Source organism: Dromiciops gliroides, chromosome 1 (genome assembly GCF_019393635.1).
Source record: "Dromiciops gliroides isolate mDroGli1 chromosome 1, mDroGli1.pri, whole genome shotgun sequence".
Lineage (NCBI taxonomy): Eukaryota > Metazoa > Chordata > Mammalia > Microbiotheria > Microbiotheriidae > Dromiciops > Dromiciops gliroides.
In genome coordinates, this window is record NC_057861.1 from 349,486,055 (window position 1) to 349,499,762 (window position 13,708).

The 13,708-nt window shown below is 36.7% G+C and overlaps 1 protein-coding gene across 2 annotated transcripts in view; it reads left to right on the forward strand.

Moving 5' to 3' along the window:
• Window positions 1–13,708, forward strand: part of ADCY2 (adenylate cyclase 2) — a 544,207-nt gene that overhangs the window by 464,656 nt on the left and 65,843 nt on the right. The gene's annotated exons all lie outside the window — the stretch shown is intronic.

Genomic DNA, 13,708 nt, shown 5'->3' on the forward strand with positions numbered 1-13,708 from the left:
TATATCTAAACATTCCATTTTTTCCAATTTATACTCTGCAGAAAGTGGGTGCTTAATGTTGAAGTGAATTGATTTGCCACAAGGATCAGACTAGGAATATACACAAAAATTACCAAATTAGGAGCAAAAGACCATGGCAAAGATGACAGAGTCAGAGAGGAGTGTATAGCATAGCAGCAGCTGAGAAAATACTTGATGAAGGATTTCTCAGAATTTGCTGCTCCTTAAGCCCTTCTTGCCCAAGTACAGTCCAAGCAGCTGTCACTGCTATCAAGAGCTTCTCTTCCAAGAAGTTTAGGCAAAATTTCTGCTAGCCGTGGCCCTCATGGCCCCTAGTGAAAATGTTATAATGAAATCAACTGCTAGTAAGTTACATTTGTCATTTAAAAGCCCTTCAGAAACTGGCTAGAATTTGTACCTGCATGTACACACATATATATGCATAATGATGTATATATAATGTATGTATATTATATGCATATTATATACCCAATAAAAAATGTGTACATTTATCATATGTAGTGATATATACATAGATCATATAGATATATAGGTATATAAATACACACATATATACAGTAATACATATGTATGTGTCTATATATACATAATTAATATAATACAGTATAGTCAAATATAAGATATATCACATATTTATTTATATATGGACATGCTGTATCCCCCTAATAGAACAGAAGAATTAAAGCTCTTTGAGGATAGGGACTTTCTCATTTTTGTATTTGTACACCTAGTACTAGCACAATGGGCAGCTAGGCGGTGCAAGGCCTAGAGTCAGGAATACCTGAATTCAAATCTGGCCTCAGATACTTATTAGCTATGTGATCTTGGGCAAGTCACTTAACCTTGTTTGTGTCAGTTTCTTCATCTGTAAAATAAACTGGAGAAGGAAATGGTAAACTACACCAGTATTTTTGCCAAGAAAACTTCAAATAGGGTCATGAAGAGTCAGATACAACTGGAAAGACTGAACAACAAAATAGCAGTGATTGTGACTTAACCTGAAGAATTATTGTTTTGTTTTGTTTTGGGTTTATTTGGAAGGGCAATGAGGGTTAAGCAACTTGCCCAGGGTCACACAGCTAGTACATGTCAAGTGTCTTAGGTCGGATTTGAACTCAGGTCCTACTGAATTCAGGGCTGGTGCTTTATCCACTGTACCACCTAGCTGCCCCAGAATTGTTGTTAATTCAGTACAAATTTCCATCCATTTAACAAAATTGTAAAGATCTCTTGCCCTGTTCTAAGTCAATAAATTTAATGAAGAGGCTATTAAAATTAACTTAACTTAGACATTCATTGGTCCCTGATGGATTATACTTCAAAAGCTTCAGAGGACTTATATAGACCTTGCTCTGGTGCAACAAAATTCCTTTGCCAAAAAATTCAGAAGCTATATTGGGAAATCTGGAGGCATTTTTGAAAACTGAAAATGCCCTTTGTTTTTCTTATTGGGATATGTGATTTTCCTTTTCATGATATATGATCTTTAGATCCCAAACAAATTTGTTTTGTTTTGTTTTGTTTTATAATATATGATAGCTACCCTTTTTCCATGAAGATTTTTTAAATGTTTGATACTTAGCTATCAAAGAAGATTTCCATGTGAATGCCTTAGTATCTTCCATAACTGTGTTCCCCAAGGTTCTCAGTCTGGTTTGCAAGCCAATTACTGTGGAGTTCCATTATTTTCATGTTATAATTAGGAATTTGCCTAAAACAATATTAATAACCAAGATACCAACCATTGCACTAGTGCTGAATGAGGGCCAATGCATCGAGTGACCTGAAAATGGTTCAGAGAGCCTCTTAATTACATTTGTTTAAAATACAAAGCCGAATAAGATTCTAAATTTCATTAAGCATAGAATTGAAATTTAGTATCATCTTCAAAAACCAGAAAAAGAGCTAAAAACCAAGTAGCCCAGGCAGTCATCAAATTAAGTAATATATCTTCCAAACAGTCTGTGTTCCTAGTACATTAATGGACTCTTTTTCACACAATATTATCATCATGAGTCTCATTAAAAATCATTTAGTGAGTTCTTATTCTGAGTAGGGTACTATGCCAGATATTTAGGATACAATGAGATATAAGATAGAATCACAGAATTACAGAGTTAATAGGAGCCTCAGCAGCCATCTAATCCAATCTATACTATTCCCCCAAATCCTCACCACAATATACCCAACACATGTTCATCCTCCCTTTACTTGAAAAACTCCTATGAAGGGGAACTCACTACTTCTTGTAGCATCCTATTCCATTTCCTGATAGTTTTGCTTGTTGGAAAATAAATCCTTATATCAAATCTAAATTCGCCTCTTAGAAAATTATATCCACTGTTCCTAGTTCTATCCTAATTCTGAGATGAATTAGAAATGTAATTACTCTCATGTGAAACTGGACAGCCTATCAAGTACTTGAAAATATATATATCATGTCTCCCATGAGCCTTCTTTTCTTTAGGCAAAAATCTCCAATTCTTTCAAATAATCCTAATATTGCAAGATCTCAGTGTCCCTCATGCCTTTCATTATTCTTCTCTGGTTGCTCTCTAGCTTAGCAAAACCCTTTCTAAAATGCAATATCTGGAGAATGTTTGTATAACATAGGATTGTTTAGCCTAGAGAAGAGATCACTTTAGGAAAGGCATCATAACTGTCTCTAAGTATTTGAAAGATTGTCACATGGAAAAAGGATTACCTTAATCTGCTTGGTCCTACTGGTCAGAATGAGAGAACAATCAATGTAAATTGCAGAGAGGCAAATTCTGCTTGATGTAGAGGGAAAAGTCCCTAACATTTAAAGCTAGACAAAGTGAAATGAGCTGCCCCAAGCAGAAATGAGTTTCCTTTCATTAGAGAGAGTTGAATGCCCACTGTTTAGTTATGTTATAGAGAACATTCTTGTTCAGGTACAGAATATATTGGGTAGTCTCTGAGGTACCCCAAATTTGGTGATTCTCTTCCTATTGTTGAGTAGCCTATAATCTAATTAAACAGAGCATCTACATGAATAGAAAAACAGTCATAAAAGCTAGTATCTGTTAAGTGTCAAATGAATGGTTCATAAAACAAGTGATATAAGATTTCAGGGAAGAAAATATTGCAGAAAGTAGTGGTAGTTACAATTAGCTTCATTGAGCAAGTAGATTGAGACTTAATCTGGTAACTAGATAGAGAGGAAGAAGAGAATTCTAGATGAACAATGGCATAACCAAAAGCATAGGAGAAAGTGTAGGCATTTTGTGAGAATAAAGAATCAGCACACTTGACTGGAATAAGGATTCATGTGAAATAAATTGAAGGTGTGAGGAAAAGTCAGTTTTGTAGAGGCCTAAAATGCCAGGCTAAGGCATTCAGATAGCATCCTGTATGCAAAATGGGAGTCATTGAAGGTACCTGCATAGGAAAGAGAGTAGAGTAGTACAAAGCAGTGTTTTGGGAAAATTAATCAGACAATATTCTCTATACAGGATTGATTAGAGCAGGGAAATAAAATATTTACCTCTGCTTTCAAGTAAAATCTCAGTATTGTATTGTTAGTAAGTATACAGTTTCTAATGTAAGATAACTTGGGTATATGTTCAAATATAAAGCTGCCACCCTTTCTATATCTTGGCAAACCCTCAGGGGAGACTTTTCCAGTCAAAACTTATAATTAGATGTGGTCATATTCCCTCACTTTTGTTCTTAGATTCCTACTAACACTCAGTGGCTTTAAGTCATTTCAGTACTCCAACACAGAAGATGTCATATCTAGATAATAATCTATAGGCTTGGGTAGGACATAAATTCTTCTGGCCTATAAAGGCAACACATAGTAGTACATTTTCACCATAACCAAGTAATAATCCCTTGACCCCTGGAAGAGTTATGATCGTGCTCCAAATTTCTAACTTACTCTATGGGAGAAACTTAAATACTAGGGATAAGGTATACAATTTAATGTTTAGTATATCGTGCTTCCTAAAAATCCCTTTTCATATAGTTTTGTATATTTGGGGTTGTCTTTGTCACAAATTAAATTATTGTTGTGTAATTTAAGATTCTAAATGTGGATTGTAATCTGTTCCCCCAGTTTTGGGGGAAACTGACTAAAAATCACTGATAAAACGAGTTTAGGTTTTTAAGGGTTTATTGGAAAATAGAAAGAAAAAGATTGAGAACAGAATTCTAACAGCCTGGCATTCCTATCTTTCCTCAAATTTCCTGTGAAGTCCTCTGCCGCCACCACCATCAAGTCAAGGAAGCCAAAAAGCCCCAGCGCTCTCTGTGCAGGCTCCCTTTCCTCCTTCCTGTCTCCTCCCAGACCATAGGAGGCTCCTCAAGTTGATTGGCTGGTAGCCTTGATAGTCAGCACCCATGAGCAAATGTCAAGGAAAAGCCACAATGCCTCTGAGGCATTTTCCTCATGGTGGAGCTTTCCCACAGCAAGTCTCCAGTAGGTGGCATCATTCCAATCATTACAGTGTTTAAGTTGAGGCTATTTGTATGGAATTAAGGATCTGGGTTACCAAGGTACTAGGACAGGAATAGGGAAAATGAGGAAAAATAGAGGACAGAAAGCTGAGGAGAAGCAGAAGGAGAGGAAGATACATCTTAATGTGTTAAGGCTCAAAGAATCCACTTTGGGGATATTTTAGGGGTGTCTCATTTCCCAGGGCAAGCAATTTATACATTTGTTCAGTTAACTAGTTTTAATTTTTTTAAATACATACAAGATACTGTACTAGGCACTGGAAATACAAAGACAAAAATTAAGTGGTCCCTGCTTGAAGGCACTTAATTCTGCTAGGGGAAACAACATGTTCACAGATAAGTCAATACAAAATAAATGCAAAGTATTTTTAAAATCAAGAGCACCAACAACTAGGGGAGATCAAGAAGAATTTCATGTAGGAGGTTGTACTTGAGCCAAGCTTTGAAGGAAGTTATCGATTCTTAGAAGTGGAGCTGAGGAGAGAATGCATTGCTGTCATGGAGAACAACCTCTGCTAAGGTATGGAAGCCAGAAATAAAATATTATGTACCAGGGGCATCAAGTAAGACATTTTGGCAGAAATTCAGAGAGTGTGAGAGGAAATAATCTGAGGTCATCCTGCACGGCTAAATTGCGGACAGACTATGAAAGGCTCTAAAAGCCAAATAGAGAGGAGTTTATATTTGATACCACAGGCAATGGGAAGCCATTGAAATTGCTTGAACAGTAGAGTAAAATGGCTAGAATTCTTCTTCAGAAATATCAATCTAGCAGCTTTATGGGTGATAGATTGGAGAGGGAAGAATTTGGGGGCAAGGATACCAATTTGAAGACTAGTGGATTGTCCGTATTTTCTGGTCCCTGGAAAAGTTACAGTTATCTACCTAAATACACCATTTAGTAAAATCAAGTAACCTAGACATTAGGGATAAGGTATACCATTTAATTTTTAGAATAGTCTGCTTATAGGAATCCTTTCTCACATAAGTATGTATTGAGGGTTTACTTTTATCACAAGAGCACCTGAACTAAGAGAGTAACCTAGTAGAATTAAGGCACATATAAAAGAGAAATGTTATAGAGGTAGAATGGTCAAGATATAGTAACTGATTGGGGGGAGGAAGAGGGAAGAATGAAGAGTCAACAATGACTCCAAAATTATGGATTTTGGTTACTGGGATGAATGGATGAATGAATAAAGCATTTTTTAAAGTAAGGTAGTAGCTTCAGCAGAAATATAGTAATTCAGAATAAGTTGTATAGGAGGGAGGTTAAGAGTTCAAATGCAAAGCATTAGGATTCATTATTAAAATGATCACTGAACACATGCCTTCAATCTTTCCCAACATCAGGATCTTTTCCAGGGAGTCCTGTCTTCTCATTATGCGGCCAAAGTATTTGAGATTCAACTTCAGTATTTGTCCTTTCAATGAATAGTCAAAGTTCATTTCTTTTAATTATTGACTGATTTGATCTCCTTGTTGTTCAAGGAGCTCAATTCTGTAGCACCTAGCTTTCCTCATAGTCTGATTCTCAAAGCCATACATTGCTACTGGAAAAACCATGTTTTTGCTATTGTTATTCAGTTGTTTTCAGATGTGTCTAATTCTTTGTGACCCCATTTGGGATTTTCTTGGGGAAGATAATGGAGTGGCTTACTATTTCTTTCTCCAGCTCATTTTACAGATGAGAAAACTAAGGCTAAGAGGGTTAAATGACATGCCCAGAGTCACACAGCTATTAAGCGTCTAAGGCCAGATTTGAACTCAGAAAAATGAGTCTTCTTGACTCCAGGCCCAACATTCTACACACTGCAAACCATAGTTTTGCTCATATAGACCTTTGTCAGCCAGGTAATGTCTCTGCTTTTTAATATGCTGTCAAGATTTGACATAATTTCCTTACAAAGAGCAAGCATCTTTAATTCATCCCACTAACAAGGAAGCAATTTCTGTAATTCTTCTGTAAACAAATCATTAAATACATTGTCTATTTGTGTAAGCAACAGTGCTGAAGTGTTATATACAGCAAGTAAAACAGATTTTTACTTTAAAGTTTGCATTCTAAGCCGGACAATATGAAAACATGAAATGAGAATAAAAAACAAACAAGGATTTGACACAATACTTTATAGGGTATTATCATGTAAAGAAGAAGCATATGATTTTTTTAAAGGTTATTTTTATAAGAGTCTTTTTGCCTCTTATATAACCAGTATCCATTAACTAGTTTTAAGAAAAAGAAAAAAAGAAACAAGAGATTCTATTTAGAGAACAAAAAGACTAATTTTTCTAACTAAATATGTGCAGGTTGGAGAAGGAATGAATGACAGGTAACTAAATCAGTGTTTATAAATCCTTGATAAAATCAGCATTCAGGTCAGAGCTAGGCCTTTTGTACAGTACAAAGGAAAATTTGGAGGAAAATGCACATTGTATAATAATAGGAATGCTGCAATTTTACTTCCTCACAAAGCAATCTATTGCTTGGTAAATGAGGTAGAAAGTCCTTTTGCAAAGATGCATTAAAAATTATCTTTAGAGAAATAAATAAAAACAAGTGGTTTTATTTACTGAATTCACTTCTAATGCTGTCTATAACAGTTATGAGGCAAGAGACAAGCTTAAGTTGCATGATTTATTTTTTTCTGTTCATGGAAGGCTAGAAAGAGATCACAGCCCCTCAAGAACTGACACTTTTCCCAAAGGTGTAGCAAAAGATCTAGTCTGTGCCGTGGAATTAATGATACTTGTATCAGTGTATGATCCTCGTACATTTAGTACAAACCCTTGGAGGGCAGAGACTGTTTTGTTTTTAGTAGGGTCCTTAGCATCTAGCACAGTGTCTTGAACATAGTAGGTGTTTAATAAAGCAATTGAATTGAAGTGATAGTAAGTCAAACTTTTTGGATCCTAAAATGATAGAAAATCAACATTAAGAACCATATCTAGGGCAGTTAGGTGGCACAGTGGATAGAGCACTGGCCCTGGAGTCAGGAGGACCTGAGTTCAAATCCGACCTCAGACACTTAACACTTACTAGCTGTGTGACCCTGGGAAAGTCACTTAACCCCAACTGCCTCACTAAAAAAACAAAACAAAACAAAACAATAAAATAAAACAAGAACTATATCTAGCTTGATAACTCCCTCCTATCTGATATCCAGTGAACAACAAAGAGAGGGAGACAGAGAGGGAGATGGAGAGGGAGATGGGAGATGGAGAGGGAGAGGGAGAGGGAGAGGGAGAGGGAGAGGGAGAGGGAGAGGGAAGGAGATAGAAGAGAGGAGAGGAGAGGAGAGGAGAGGAGAGGAGAGGAGAGGAGAGGAGAGGAGAGGAGAGGAGAGGAGAGGAGAGGAGAGGAGAGGAGAGGAGAGGAGAGGAGAGGAGAGGAGAGGAGAGGAGAAGAGAAGGGAGGAGAGGAGAGGGGAGGGGAGGAGAGGGGAGGGGAGGAGAGGGGAGGAGAGGGGAGGGGAGGAGAGGGGGGGAGATTGGAGGAAATGGGAGGGGAGATACAGAGACAGAGACTTGTAAATCAGTGTTATTCCATTGCTATCCTTTGCTAAGAATAGGTTTCAGTTTTTCAAATTGCCTGAAATTTTGAGATATATTTTGTTAGAGGGTAGAAACAACTATGTCATCTATAGCTCAGTGTACTATAAGTACCCATTTGCCATCATCACTTACCAGGTGTCCCTTACAAAATGTGGATCTCATTAAAACAGAAAATTTGAGGGTAGAGTTTAAAATCATTTGTACCTGACTCAATTCAATTCCATAAACATTTATTATATGCAAAGCACTATGCTGGATGCTAGAGCTACAAAGAAAACAGTTCCTACATCAAACAAACCTACATCCTGCTGAGGGATATACCATGTACCAGGTAAGTAAATATAAAATCATCTGAAGAGGGAGGGTGCACTAAAAATGTGGGAGATCAGGAAAGGTTTTCTATAAAGATTGGCATATGGGCTGATTCTTGAAGGAAGGCCAAGGATTCTAAGAGTCAAAAGTGAGAAGGAAATAGATATCAGGAATATGAAGGCACAGATATATGCTCTATGAAGTTATGGTCATTGCAAATGACTAGTGCAATGCCAAGTCCAAGAAACAATTAATAAGCTAATGTGGCTGAAATATAGAATGATTGGGCCTGAGCTTAAGATGGTGAAATCATAACTAGAAAGAAAATAAGTATGAAAACAAGAACAATGGTAGAGTCAATAAGGATTCATATCTGGTTGGGTATAGGATAGTGTACAAAAGAAGAAAGAGTTAAGAATGACTCAAAGGCTGAAAACCTGAATGACTAGAAGGATGGTGGTACCCTGAAAAGAAATAGGGAATTTGGGATGATGGGAAATCTAGGGGAAAAACTGAATTTTGTTTTGAAAATTTTAAGAAAAAAAAGAAAATGTTTAAGATACCCATGAAGTGTGCAGCAGACAGATGGTAATTGATAATAGAGGACAAGTTCAGAAAAGAGATTACAGTTAAATATATAAATGTTGGTGTTATCTGCATCAGGATGATAATTCAACCCAATGAAGTTGGTGAGGTCACCAAGAGAAAGGACATGCAAAGAAAAAAATAGGAACCAGGACAGAACCTTAGGGAGCACCCACAGTTAGCAAGAGGGACCTTAAAAAGTATTCAGGGGGAAACTAGTTGGTGAAGTGGATAAAGCACCGGCCCTGGATTCAGGAGGACCTGAGTTCAAAATCTAGCTTCAGACACTTCACACTTACTAGCTGTGTGACCCTGGGCAAGTCACTTAACCCTCATTGCCCTGCAAAAAAAACAAAAAGTATTCAGTAAAGAAGCCTTAAAAGGTGCAGTAGATAAGCCAGGAGAATACTGTTCTGAAAACCAGGGAAGAAGAGAGATTCTAGGATAAGGAGCTGATCAACAGTGTCAAAAGCTAGAGAGTATAACAAATGAAGAAAAAAAAGATGAAGACTGAGAAAAAGTTATTTGGTTTACATAGACATATAGATCATTTATTAAGTTTTTACTATGTGCCAAACACTGGACTGAGCAATGAAAATAAAAATAAAGGCAAGCAAATCTCAATATACAAGGAGCTTACATTCTAATGGGCAAAGACTACACATGTGGGAGAACAGGAAAAGTGAAACAGTGTCAAGGAAGAAAGGGCAATGAGCCCATGGAGGAAAAGAAGTCCTGAGCTAATCTAGGCAAAAGTAAGGTGATGTATGGGAAGGGACTAGCTTCCAGAACCTACCTTCCTGGACTACCGGGAATTATAATAAGAGTAGTAAATGCTCTCCTACTTTATTGTCTTTCTGAAAGTCTCTACTTCCTTTGAGAAGAATTTTCTAGATGAATAGATTTGCATTTGAGAACTTTATCTCTCTTGAGTAATTCTTAGTAATCACTAATATAATGATTGTTTTCTTAAAAAATGGACCAATAGTTCTTCTACTGCAGGTCACTTAGTAGATTTTTTCAAGCAAGGTATTTGGAAGGAGAAAGGAGAATACTAGTAAGGAAAATTATCTTACTTTTGGAAAATGACATATAGCTACTTTCAGGTCTTCACAAGATATGTGGAATTGATGACCTACAGTTTGTTTTGGAATTTGTCTCCAAAGAAAAATGCCATGATATTTTCATTTCATTGACTTGAAGAGTGTTAAGAATACTACCACTCCTTTTTCTTGACATATTTAATAATGTCATTTTGCATCATATTTTTCATTCTGCTCCCAAAAATTCTTTTGAGAATCCTCCTATAGTTTAATCAAAGCTTTTATTAGGTACAAGAACAAAGTTTTAAACAATCAGTTCACAACTACCTAAAAAAAGAAAATTATAGGATAGCAGTTAGCATACCCTTGTGAAGAACAAACTGCAGGAACAATTTAATTTCTTTCTGTGATATACAGTAATTAGGCAAGGAAGCAGCAATAACAACAATCTATCTGGACTTTTGGAACAATGACAGCCTAGGAAGAAATAAACCAGATATTGAATGTAAATCATCAATTTTGTACAGTTCTTTTAAAAAGCATGATACCATGTTGTATTAAATATGACATACAAAATCTTAAAAGCAATTCTATAATTTGAACTCTTATTAAAATGTCATGTGATGTTTTGGTCTCTGCATTTTTTAAGGGATGTGGAAAACCATAGGATACTAAGAAGGGAAATAATTAAAAGAATGAGGGGAGAAAATGGATGGTGGTTTAACTGTAATAGAAGAAAGAATACCAGATCATTTCTTAAAAATTGGCTCTAAGAATGTGACAAAATATTATTATGCTCTAGGGGTTTGATCAGTAGATTAATACAGAATAAAACAAAATGATAAGCCATTACACTTATTATATTTCCCAAAAGGCAAAGGCAATTTTAGAGGACTGCTGAACAAATATTTCCCATTTACTTCAGACCTTCTTTCTCTGAGAAATGTGCACGTTCCAAATCTACTAGGCAACTTGGAAACCAGACAGCAGAACTCCCAAATTCTCAAAATCCTGAGATTACTTCCCTAACTGATATAAAAGAAAAACTTAGTCTTAGGCAGGCTATTTTTTAACCATAAAGCCTATCAGAAATAAACTTCTTAATTAAATTCAAAGTATATCTGCCTAGAAAGATCCAAAGGGACAGAGATTCATACTGCTTTTGGAAATCTAGATGCAAGCCATCTTCATTTTATAGTTTATAAAGTTCAAGAAAAAGAACAAACTTTGGTAGACAAGATTTAATGAGGGTACAGAATTTAGACTACAGGGTTTGAATCATCAAAGAGAACAATACTCTAATAGCAACTCTGGACACTTCCAAAAGAATCATTTTCCTAAATACATTCTTTCTGAACTGTAGGGGAGAAAGGTGGGATATTCTTAATTGGATTAAGCAAAGGGCCTTTTGTTCTTACTAAAGATACTACTCTAATCACTTTCAGGGAGGATTCCCTCCTGGGCTGATTAGGCCTTGCTCCTTTAGGAACTGATTAGACCATAAAATATGAAGGAAGAAATGAATTTTCCATTCAAGGCATTGTTTCTTCAGAATAAATTAAGTGTCTAGGAAGTTTTCTACTCAGGTAAGAGCAAGAATTTAAGGCAGACACTGAAAATATATGACTTCAGAACATTTCTAAAAGAGAATGAGACAAGGGTTAGAGGAGCCTTAATGAGATTCATTTCCTAAGATCACTGGGCTTTGGCCTGTATTCATGAAAGAAAATGGGAAGCAGAAAGTGGCTAAGAACTCAGAGTCACTTAGGCAAGTACATAGGCCTGTTGCCTATGTTAACACCTGACATTTCCTCTGGGGGAAGTGAAGAAAGTGATACTTCCCCATGTAGGAAATTCAAAATAGCCAAGCCCCAAAGAAAAAAGAATGGAGTTGTCTCCACCTCTCTTATAGACCATCAAAGGGAGAAGATTCCCCTGACTCAGTCACCAATCATCTTCAACACAGCCTCATAGTCACAGCAACACATGGACCAATGGAGAGTTCCCATATCATCCCAAAGTGCTATAGAATTCGCCAAATCAGAGCTACTGGATATGTCTAGTTCAACAGAAAATTCTCCTTTCTTCCAAAGATCCATGCCTTTTAATTTAATCAAGTGGATTAGGAGACCTAGTTGATCAGGTGATCTCTACTCAATCCATGCTACAATTGGAATGACAGTACTGACCAGTTTGCCAGTAGGCAAAATAAGACCACAAGATTTTAAATTATAGCAAAAGTTCAATTAAGTAGTCAATCATTCAAAAAAACATTTGTGTGCAGAATACTATGCAAGAGACTACATGAGTTTCAAATTTTAGATTTAAAAAATCCCTTTTTTTCTTGGAGTTTTTAGTTCAACAATGGGAATAGAACAAAAACATAAATAACTTTAATATGAGTTAAATTTATATATGTAGCACTAGCTTCCATGGCTTCTCCAGCAGAGATTAACATTATTAGTTTCTTTTAAAGGCCTTTAAAAGGTTAGTCTTCTTTAAAAGGAATCTTGTAGAGGCAGCTAGGTAGTATAGTGGATAGAGCACTAGCCCTGGATTCAGGAGTACCTGAGTTCAAATTTGGCCTCAGACACTTAACACTTACTAGCTGTGTGACCCTGGGCAAGTCACTTAACCCCAATTGCCTCACTGTAAGTTAAGTAAGTAAGTAAATTAATTAATTAATTTTTTTTAAAAAAAAGAAATCTTGTAGAATGAATGAGAGTTGAACAAACATTCCCTAACTAGTCAGAGGGGAAAGTATGAGTTTTGATTGGTGAGGAGTGTGTGAAAATAGAAAGAGCTTGTAACGATTGGAATGACGCCACCTGCTGGATACTTACTGTAGAAGAGTTCTGCCCATGAAGCGAAGGTCTTTGAGGGCAAGACCAGGAGTCTTTTCTTTGGCGGGGAGGAAGTGACGCAGACTAGTGGGAGGAGGAAGGAAGAGACTGGGGCTGACTCTGGGGCTCTTTCCTGAGGACGCTGGCGGAGAAGGGAGCTAGAAATGTGCTCTCCCTTTAATAGATAGGAATCTAGGCCTTTTTCTCTCTCTTTACCAAATTCTTATTCTCCTTAATAAATGCTTAAAAGTCTAACTCTTGCTAAAGCTTATAATTTATTGGCGACCACTCATTAGATATTTTAGACAGACTAGCTAGAATTTTAGCCCTTAACAGATGGCTGACCACGAAGAGGAAAGCTGAACCTCACTTCTGATCTTCCGGTTGGGTAAGAAATTTCCCCTACCCTTTAAACTGCTAAGTACTGGTGTACTGGCTGTGTTTTCCTTTAAATTTTTTCGAATGGACCTTTTAAACTCCCTAATTATCCTATTTTTTATTTTAGTCTGTTTAACCAAACAAATGGGAGATAAGATCATGTTAATGCTTTGTTTTTGTGGATTTTCTATTTTTCTTTTTATTTTTGTTAAAAGAGCCAGCAACTTACTCACACAAGGAAATATCTCTCCCTCTCCCAACCATGCTTTTTCAGAGAAACCTGTAGAGATTCCCGCAGCTTTTCCCTGTTCTAACAGTAATTGTTGCTCTAATTTTGCATGCCTGGAGGCAATGACCCACCCTCTAGAAGCTTTTAATCCCCTAGCACCTGGAGGCAAAGTGGGGGAAGAGGAATCCAGGCCTGAGTTCAAAATCAAGTCTGATTCAAATTGCTCTGGTCCCTCCCCTCCTCTCCAGATCCCACCCTCT